At 39.8% G+C, this 9,236-nt stretch overlaps 1 protein-coding gene across 1 annotated transcript in view; it reads left to right on the top strand.

Moving 5' to 3' along the window:
- The first annotated feature begins 2,951 nt into the window (after nt 1–2,951).
- SLC2A9 (solute carrier family 2 member 9) overlaps nt 2,952–9,236 on the top strand; it is a 121,225-nt gene continuing 114,940 nt past the window's right edge. Inside the window, exon 1 of the mRNA XM_057426792.1 lies at nt 2,952–3,000. The gene's annotated coding sequence lies outside the window, so the exon portion shown is untranslated. The remainder of the gene's footprint in view (nt 3,001–9,236) is intronic.

The following is a 9,236-nucleotide window of genomic DNA, read 5'->3' as shown; positions in this document are numbered from 1 at the left end:
GGATGAAAGAGGCAGTGGATGTTAGACTTTTCCACAAAGAATGGCTGCTGGCATTCTCCTCACAGCAGGTTTCTGAGCTGTAAATCTCCAAAGCTGTAAAAATGGTTATAGGAGAAGAATGTGACAGCATGTTCTGTGACTTATTGTCCATGCCATATGCTTTTCTTTAAAGCGTTTGCATAGTCCTAAAATACAAACTTATCATCGAGTTCTTCATGGCTCTGCCATAGTCTTGAAAACTAGCATAACTGTTCAGTACTTCCTGAAAGACCTCATCAGTACTTTAGAATAATCCTGTACTGTGGTGGTCAGGAGGTTCCAGCAGGATGAGATGCAAGCGTATTGAATGACTAACTGGGACTTGCCCTTTCTTCTGTTTGTTGTTCTCGTCTTATTTTCTTCATCCAAAGTGCTGAGAACTCCCTACCAAGAAACTCTTTATCTGCTGGATAGTGAAGTAGAATGCTAATCCTGGGGCTTGTAGTCACTACCATGTAAATATTTCATATTGGTGATAATGGCTATTTGGGAAGAAGGGTGTATCACCCATAAGCGTTACTGGCACTGCTATTACAGTCTCCTGAATCCAAGCCAGAAGGTCTGTCAGATGCTAGAGGAAAGCACACTTAGACCCTTAAGTGAGGCACTTATGTAAATACAACAGTGTGTTCTCTGTCAATACTATTCAAGCAGTGTGTGGTCACTTTGGCTGGATAGTGCTGAGTCTGAGGAAGCTGCTAATCTCTGTGATAGTTGTGAGCCCAAGGCTGAGTTCCAGTAAAGTTCAGCCAGAGAAAGAGACTGTTTAGAAAAGAATTCTGAAAGAACCAACTACATTCTGGAGTCAACTTCAAATTTATTTAATTTATTGACATCCGTGTGACTGAAGATATAAAGTGCAGGTTTTCTTGGATGTGCCCATCCTTTAAATACTCAGCTTGTGTGTCCCTCAGAATTCTCTGTAAGGTAAGATCAAACAAAAAATAGCAAGAACAGAACTGGATATTTCAATGAATAATAATTCCATATTAGTGTTTTAATGTCTGATATAGGAAACTGTTCTTTATTAGCTTGAAGACCTTCTAAGGTAGGTGTTACTGTCTTTTTAAGGCTTTTACTGCAGTAAAACAGATCGATTGACAAGGAAACTAATGAAACAAAGCAAATAAATGCATGGTTGTTTGTTTTTTTTTTAAGACTTACTGTGCTGGTCTTTCTTCTTTCATCTTTATTCAGCATGCTTTATTGCTTAATATTAGCCCAACAGATTAGGTCAGCTGCTGTACGTTCATCACCTTTTAGCTGACTGTGTTCCTTATATAACATTCAGCTTCTTCCCTCCTGAGAAACTTAAGGCTAAGTACTTATCACCCCAATGCAGGCAGCAAATATGCAGGACATAGGAAGAGTTTTCTTGGTGAATGGAGAGGTATGTTTTATGATGCAATTGGTTACTGTACTCAAGAGGGACAGTGAGACTTGGGCAGTTTCTAGCCAGTTGGGAGGGCAGGCACTCCTCCCCCCCACCTCCATCAGCCATGCGCTGGCTGAAATTCGACTTGCAAACATAGAGGTTGGCTGCCTTTCCTACTGCCACCCAGAGCCCTTTCTGCTGACTGGGACGGGGAAGGAAGAGGTTGTTCACTTTCTCATCCTTTCTCTTGAGTGCCAGCACAGCAGAGGATGCCCAGCAATTACTCGTCTGTTTATCCACAAAAGGTGGGTTTTTAAGGAGACTCTTCTGACTGAGTCTCTGCATGTAATGCCACAGCTTTTATCTTCTGAAGACACTGTTCTGTAACAACGGCATTCCTTGGAGGAAAAAAATTCTCTAATGTTTCTTTTAATTGATGTAAGTATAGATTAATCATATGCTAACTTGGCAAGTGGCTTTATTGCAAATTGCTTCTGTTTTCAAGCACAGTAAAATGCTCATTATAAAAAAATAATCATGGAGAGTTTCATCTTCTTGGAACAAATTTTGAATTGCAAACTCGGGGTCTGGCATAAGTATTGTAGCCAATTCACAAGGAAATAATCTTGCAATAATAAGATCTAAAGAAAAGAGGGATAAACATGGTGGTTTCTTAGCGTATGTGGTAATGTATATGGAAACTTGCAATAGATAGATAGGGAGGGTTTTTTTTGCTTATTTGTATTTAAGAGGGCTGATCAGATATTTGTGTAAGTTAATAGGAATTTCTCCACTTGATCTTATGAAATCTAGTTTAGGTCTAAACATGAAGGATGTTTTCTTAACTGTAAGTCAGGAAAGTGGGGTTGGGAAATGTTTGCAGCGTTTCCTTCTTAATAGATTAAATTAGACATTCCATACTCAGCCAAGGGGCCTAATTCTGTTTTACATATGTTGCTTATGGCAAGGCAATTCATGGAGGAAAAACTTAAGCTCTTCTCCTGAAAAACACCGAAAAGTACTGTAGGCTTAAGTTGAGGTTCTGATGATGTATCTCTTTTTATTCAGTATCTTTTTGAGTCCTAAGATAAAAGAAAACAAATTGTAGAAAGCACCTTTTGCCTAGGCATAAAGTGTGAAAAGCAGGCAAAGATCAGACTGCCAGAAGTCTGCCAAGCAGATCATAAAATCAAGCGCAACTCTTTTTAATAACCTTTGGTGTTAATTGATTTGGAATAAATTTTGACTTCATGAATTTTAAAAGGAACAGTACACAAGGCCTATAAAGTACCTTCATCCTGCAAGCACCTTTTGGGGCATCTATAGTCAAAGGAAGAGGCGATAACTGATAAAACTTGAAGTGGAGTCTGTAGGCTGCTTACCAGCTTACTTTGAGCTTTGTTTCTATGTACTGTTCAGAAACAGTCTCATGAGCTGTCCTGCTTACTTTGAAGTGCCACATAATGGTTCAATTCCCAGAATACTTTATTTGAAAGAGCTAAAAAATCCACTTGCACTAAGTCAGAGTTCAAAGCTGCAAGGCTGCACAGCTGGAAGTTGGGTGGGCTGAGAGCCATAGTTTGGCAGTAAGTACTTACGTCTTTTATTGGTAGATTATCTTAGTGAATGTATTAACTGTAATATAAGAGGATGAGTCAAAATGTGTATAAAATCTGAGTGTTTCCACTAGTCTCGGATATCTGCAATGTTTGACTTGACTTGCTCACTACCACTGGTAGGGAATAAGAGAGACAGCTGATGCTAGTGTCTGCATGCTGCCCTGTTCACTCCTTAAACAACAAGACCTGATACCTCTCAGGCTCTAGTCCAGACAACATTATCTCTCTCTCTGTAAGCCCTGGTCCTAGTCTTGCCAACCTCAATTTCCCATTTACCCCTTCTTTTCTTCTTCACACTGAAAAAGTGTTTTGGTCTTCAGCCTGAAGATGAGATTTTCCCTGTGTTGCTCAGCCATAGTGGTGACAGGGCAAGGGGAGAAGAGGAGGAAGAAGGTAGCTGTATAGAGAAAACCAAAGGACGGGAAAAAATCTGCTTCTCAGTTTTGGTAATCTGTGTAGGTTTGGGTGGTTTTTTTTTCATGTTTATTTTCAAAACCTAAGCCTTCCAAATAGCACTGTGCTGAAGCTGTGTGTGCTCTGCCTTATCCAGTGCCAGACTTTAGTCACCTGATTATCTCTCTGCACCTAGGGTGTATGTTTCACAGCTACTCTCATGTTATAGTAACAAAACATCAAAGTCTAGATTCTAAAAACATACAGCAAATCACTGAATATTAGCCTTGCATCCTCCTTCATAGCAAACCCAGTAACAGATAAATACAATTAACTCATTATTTCTGCTGCTGAGCTATAATCCTTCTGCCTGAAGGATTTCTTATTCAAAAAATGAGAAATTAAAAAATGGACAAGTAACTGAGCAAGGGTTTTTCTTTTTCTTCCCTACTACACTGAAACTGAAGAACCCTACCAAGGGACAGTAGGAGAGAACCGTAGTGCTCTCATGGCTTTGCCTTAGCAGTCAGAAGTTTTTCCTCATTCCTAACCCTGGTGTTATAGTGGAGGGGACAGTGAAGATTTTGACTCATCCTACAGTTTTACTAGGAAGACATTTTATGAACAAACATCACAGACAATAAGTAGAAGGAAAAAATAATAGAGATTTGTTTAACTAAGGAGTTGTTGTCAAATAAGCTTGCTATTATTGAGGAAGGATTTTGAATTACACCATAGAGTTTGGGGAAGAAATATTTATTACTGTTCCATTACTTTCTTACTGCTTCTTAGTTTCCAATTTGCAAATTTTTTTTGTGATCACACCTTTTTAATTCAAGTTTAAAACAAAGAACGAATAGGTTATATTGGAAGACACATGGATTTCCAGCTGAAAAAACTTCAGGTTCTGTAATAGAACATAACATAACAACATAAATTTGTATTCCAGTACAAATTTTTTTGATTGCAAACTGTGTTTTTTAAAGGAGTGAGAAATAACTTACTGGAGATCTTGAGCAGAGCAAGCAGATGACTGAGAGCATAACACAGATCAGAACACTTTGAAGAGAGTGGTATCAACTCATACACTTAGACAAAGAGTTTGGAGTCATCCTACGCTGCTACAGAAATCAAGTTGTTCCATTTCATGCAGAACCACCAAACAGTAGCCTTGAAGAGGAGCAACTATAGTTAAAAAAAGAAGTTTTGTCTGCCAAGCTGTCAGTATTTCAAGGTAATCCCTGCAAACATGAAAGAACTTGCTGTAGAGAAGAGGGCAGCTTAAAAGGAAATCACAGCCAGTTTCCTCCCTCTTTGGGTTTTGGCAAAAAGAAGTTAAGCAGCATGTGATCAAAAGTTGTGAGGTTTTGTTCTCTATTTCCACAGCTATTTGAAGCTGACACATCACCCCTTTCACTACGCATATCTGCAAGCTCCCTTGCTTTGATATCCAAGCATTTCCTTGGCAGCTTGGATAGAACAACAATTTGTATAAGTAGTTAATAAGATTTCAGCTTGGAAGCATCTGTGAATTAAGACAGTTTCAGATGGCCAGTGTCCAAATGCCGTTGGAGTTGTCTTCGTATTTGCTTTCACATACATCCCACCACAACAGAGAAGTGTCAGTCTGAGGAATAACATTGTATGTAATCTGCTGTCTCAAAAACCTGAGGTCAGTCAGGGACTTACATAGCACAGGGCTGTGTCTTCTGTGTACGGGCATGAGTCAGAGCAAAGATGTGCATGCAAATGTGCTGCAATCTAACCTCACATCAGAGATTATCTTGTCATTGGTACATCCTATCCAACAAAGGATACTAGGCTTTAATCAACTGATGTAGGTCAGGACAGAGGTCATTTAATGAGGTCTGAATACCATAGGGCTAGACCCTATAATGCCAAAGACTGTTTGCTAAAGTAGTAAACAGTCTTTGGCATTCCTATCTGCTGTTGTGGATTTTGGGGTGAACTGTGAGCATAAGGTAATGTTCCCAGAAAAAGATGAGAAGCAGCACATTATGTGTGCATTCCAACTAGAACTAGATCTAAATTCCTTGTACTCAGAGAAAAGAACTGAAGAGTTAGAGCTCTTCAACTAGGGTTTCAAGCAAGATTGAGGCTGGGATAATTGCAGATCGCAGGATTCTGTGGTAGTGCTTTGCATCTAAAGGGAAACAAATATTAATCAAAATGATTAAGTGGCAAACCAAGCCATGAAGATGTGGGGATCATGGGGCAAAACTGAGCCTCAGATAACATTATGTTCTGGTCTGGCAGAAATATGAGGAAAGGCAAGACAGGAACAGCAGCTTAAGGAGCTTCAGGAATTAACTTTGTGCGCCTTGCCCACATTCTGCAAGGGGTGGAACAGGAAACCATAGTAACAAGAGAACAGCCACGGAAGACTGAATGGAGAAGATCGCAAAAAAAAAAATCCAGATTTGTTTTGAGAGAATTGCAAAGTCTTAGATCTGCAGAATATAGCATTTATGTTACCTTGCTGCCTTGGGGATTGTTGAGAGTGTAGTCTATCAAACTAGAGCTGACACCAGCACTGAACTATTTCGAGGAGTCACATATGTTCAGGGTATTCCATGAAAACAGCATATATGTCTACAGCATTTGGCTTGATTCTACCCAAAGCAGTTATGATGACAAGTACTGTAGTGAGAGAGCTTATGTATATATGGTATGTTATTGTTTTGCTTTCTTTGAGACAGTAAGAATTAATACAGGAGTTAACAGTGGCTATGTTCAAAGTTCATCTATTTTACCCTGGCACTAGACAACTCTTTCTTTCAGACTGGCTAGAAACTGCATGCCTCTTTTGCAACAGTAATTACACAAGTTAGTGTTTTTTACCATTCCTGCTGCCCTGTGTTACACTTTTGCAGCCTAATGAAGCAATCAGGCACCTTTCCATCTGTTAGTACCTACTTGAGAATAGCTCTGTGCTCTGTTAGGGAAGAAGCGATAATAGCAAACAGTCTGTACTAACTAGGAATCATCATCATCGTGAGTTGCAGTTTAACAAATTCATGGTGTTTCTCCCTTCCATGGTGGCATTTCTCTGTCTGTTAAGACCTTGAATACAAAGTTGGAAAAACTGAGTGCAGCGGCATTATTATCACAATTGCTTGCAGAGTAACAGCTTGTTCTTGTGCAGCTGATAAAGCACTATTGATTCTATTTAAATGTCATATTATGTGTTGATAATTCCTTACTAAACTACAGGATATGTGCTCTTAGTGTTTCTTCAAAACACCATCTCATGCTTTTTACATTGTTTAGTCTGAAGCTTAAATGCCTGCAGAAGATTATTTCAAGGACAGGATTAATCTGTTGTTTTCATATCACTGATACCTAACCCGTTATGGAAAATCAATGAGCAGTTTTAGACTTAACTATTGAGCAGATCTCTTACTGTTGTATATCAGATTTGAGTTTCACATTCAGAATGTAATTGCTGGGGAGGGGGGGAGAAAAGAAAATTTACATAAGGCTAGAGAAGTATTTTACAATATATATTGCTAAAAGCCCTCAGAAGTTGCTATAAGACATCTGCTTCTGCTGCTACAGTTACCTGCCTGAGCCCTTATTTTCAGACCAGAGCTACTGTCACTAATTGAAAATCCATTTTATTTCATAAAATAAATGAAAGGAAAAGGCTGATGTGTTTGATAGGCCTATATGCTTCTGCCCCTCCATAGTGTGATTTGAGAGTGATGGGATTGCAGTAGTTTGTGGGTCTCAAGAGCATACCTTACACATCTGATGTTGCACAGAATCAATGAACAAAACCACTCTGAAAGCCCAATGTGCATGCAGTCCTCTTGGAGAGGGTTTGGGCTGGGGAAGAAAAGGGAACAGGCATGACAGACACTTATGGTATTTAATGCTCAAGTGGTTTGCATTCCTCAGCCACAAAAACCAGGCAAGTACAAGAAACTATACATTTTTACATAATTGCAATATTAGCTGTTCTGGGCCTTTAGGAAAAGGTAGCCAGGAGCTCTCAAACCCCTCTCCCTCAGAGACACAGCTGAAGTGGAAACAGCATAAGCAATTATACAAGATGGGAGTGAAGGGGAGGGAACTTCAATTAAACCCAGGAGCAGAGGGGAAGAAGGAGGTGGAGTGAGTGGCTGCGTGGTTCTGAGCTACTGGCTGGACTTAAGCCACGGCAACAAGGAATTTTAATGCAGGAGGCTTGAGAGGATAGAGAATGTCTGAGGAAATACAAATTGATTAAATATTGCCCCGACGGCAAAATAATAACTCAGAGCAGTATGATAGACATTCAGTCTTGTTCAAGATGTGATTGACTTTCTCTGCTCTTTGCTTCCCACTCTCAGCCTCTTACTCTATGTTGTTAGTTACTATGTTGTTAGTTAGAGGTATCTATGTTTTAGGACCTTACTAGCAACAGACTGCTTCTGTAAGCTGTAGTGCTCTGTTTTGCTGACAATTCCCCTTTGCTGGCTTCCCCAGCAAGCAGTGCTAGCTGTGGTGCCCTGCTTCTCCAAGACGAGGAGGGTCTGGCTCCAGCTTAGTTTTGCCTCTGCTCCATGCTATGTTTTACGCCATTATTTCATGGTAGTACTGCAGCACCTCAAAAAAAAAAAAAGTGAAGAATTTTACCAAAACAGAGGTTTCTTGAGCAAAGCAATTCTTTAAAATAACACACCAAACCACTATTGATGGGGGAGAAACTTGAGGCTGAGGCTGCATGTTGCAGCAATAGATGAGGGGTGATACCTTGGGCACTTTGGGAAGTGCAACCACAGTGCTGTTTGTTTTTGAAAACAAATAAACCAAGACATGTTCTGGCTTGTGGAGCAGGGAAGCTTGGAGCATGTGAACTGGATACATGTGAAGTTCAGGAGAGTGAGAACCATTTTAATGACTAATTTAGATACAGCCTGTGAGGCACAATTTTTAATGTGGCACAAGAGGAGTGTGCCCAGGGAACCAAACAGTTCTCAACTGTGCCACAAACCAGCACAGCTTAGCTTCAGAACGATATGACCCATGAGTCTCAAAACACAAGAATTAGGGGACTTCCAGGGAAGTCATTAGAAAAGAAGCTAAAATTGACAACCTCGTGTATTCATCCTGTGGAACTCATTGCCATAAAATGCGGGAACAACAAAATATAAATAAATTGGAGAAATAAAATGGAAGCATGGAAAGTGGATCCAAATACATATGGTAAGTTTGGAGTTCCTAAGAAACCAATAACTAGAAGCTGGATAGGTGAACTGGGGAAGGCTTTTCCTATACTACTTTTGTTTCACATTGCATCCTTGACTAGCCACTACCACCCATTACAAGATGTGACTATGGGGCTAGACCAAATAGAGTGCTGGCTAGCTCTGTTAAAATGAGACTGTTTGTGCAGCTATCTGCACTTGCAAAGGTTCTGCAGGGAAAAGACAACTCCAGGGAAAGAGCACATCTCCTTCCTAAGCCAGGAATTCTTTAGTGTACTTAGTCTCACACGGTAGCATTCATAATTTCTTTCCTTCTTTGCATCTTCTGTAAGAGGAAAGCTCTATAACAGAATGTACTGCTGGCTGCAGTCTGGCTGGATCAGTACCAACATAAGGACTCTTAATAAGGTTGTTTTGTCTGCCTCTGAGAATTGAACTGACAGCTTGCTAGGACTATCCACACTGATTAAAGATCTTTCCAAATTTAAATAGCTCTCTGCGAGTGCATTACTGTGTATGTGTTAAGAGTTTTTCTACATTGATTAATATGCATGTATGAGCAATTTTATCTATCACTTAAAACACAAAGTTACTTTC

Source organism: Pezoporus wallicus, unplaced genomic scaffold (assembly GCF_028554395.1).
Source record: "Pezoporus wallicus isolate ANWC-B61680 ecotype Strahan unplaced genomic scaffold, APGP_CSIRO_Pwel_v1 scaffold_13239, whole genome shotgun sequence".
Lineage (NCBI taxonomy): Eukaryota > Metazoa > Chordata > Aves > Psittaciformes > Psittacidae > Pezoporus > Pezoporus wallicus.
The sequence above is the reverse complement of the archived record's forward strand: the minus strand, read 5'-3'. Positions and strand labels throughout refer to the sequence as shown.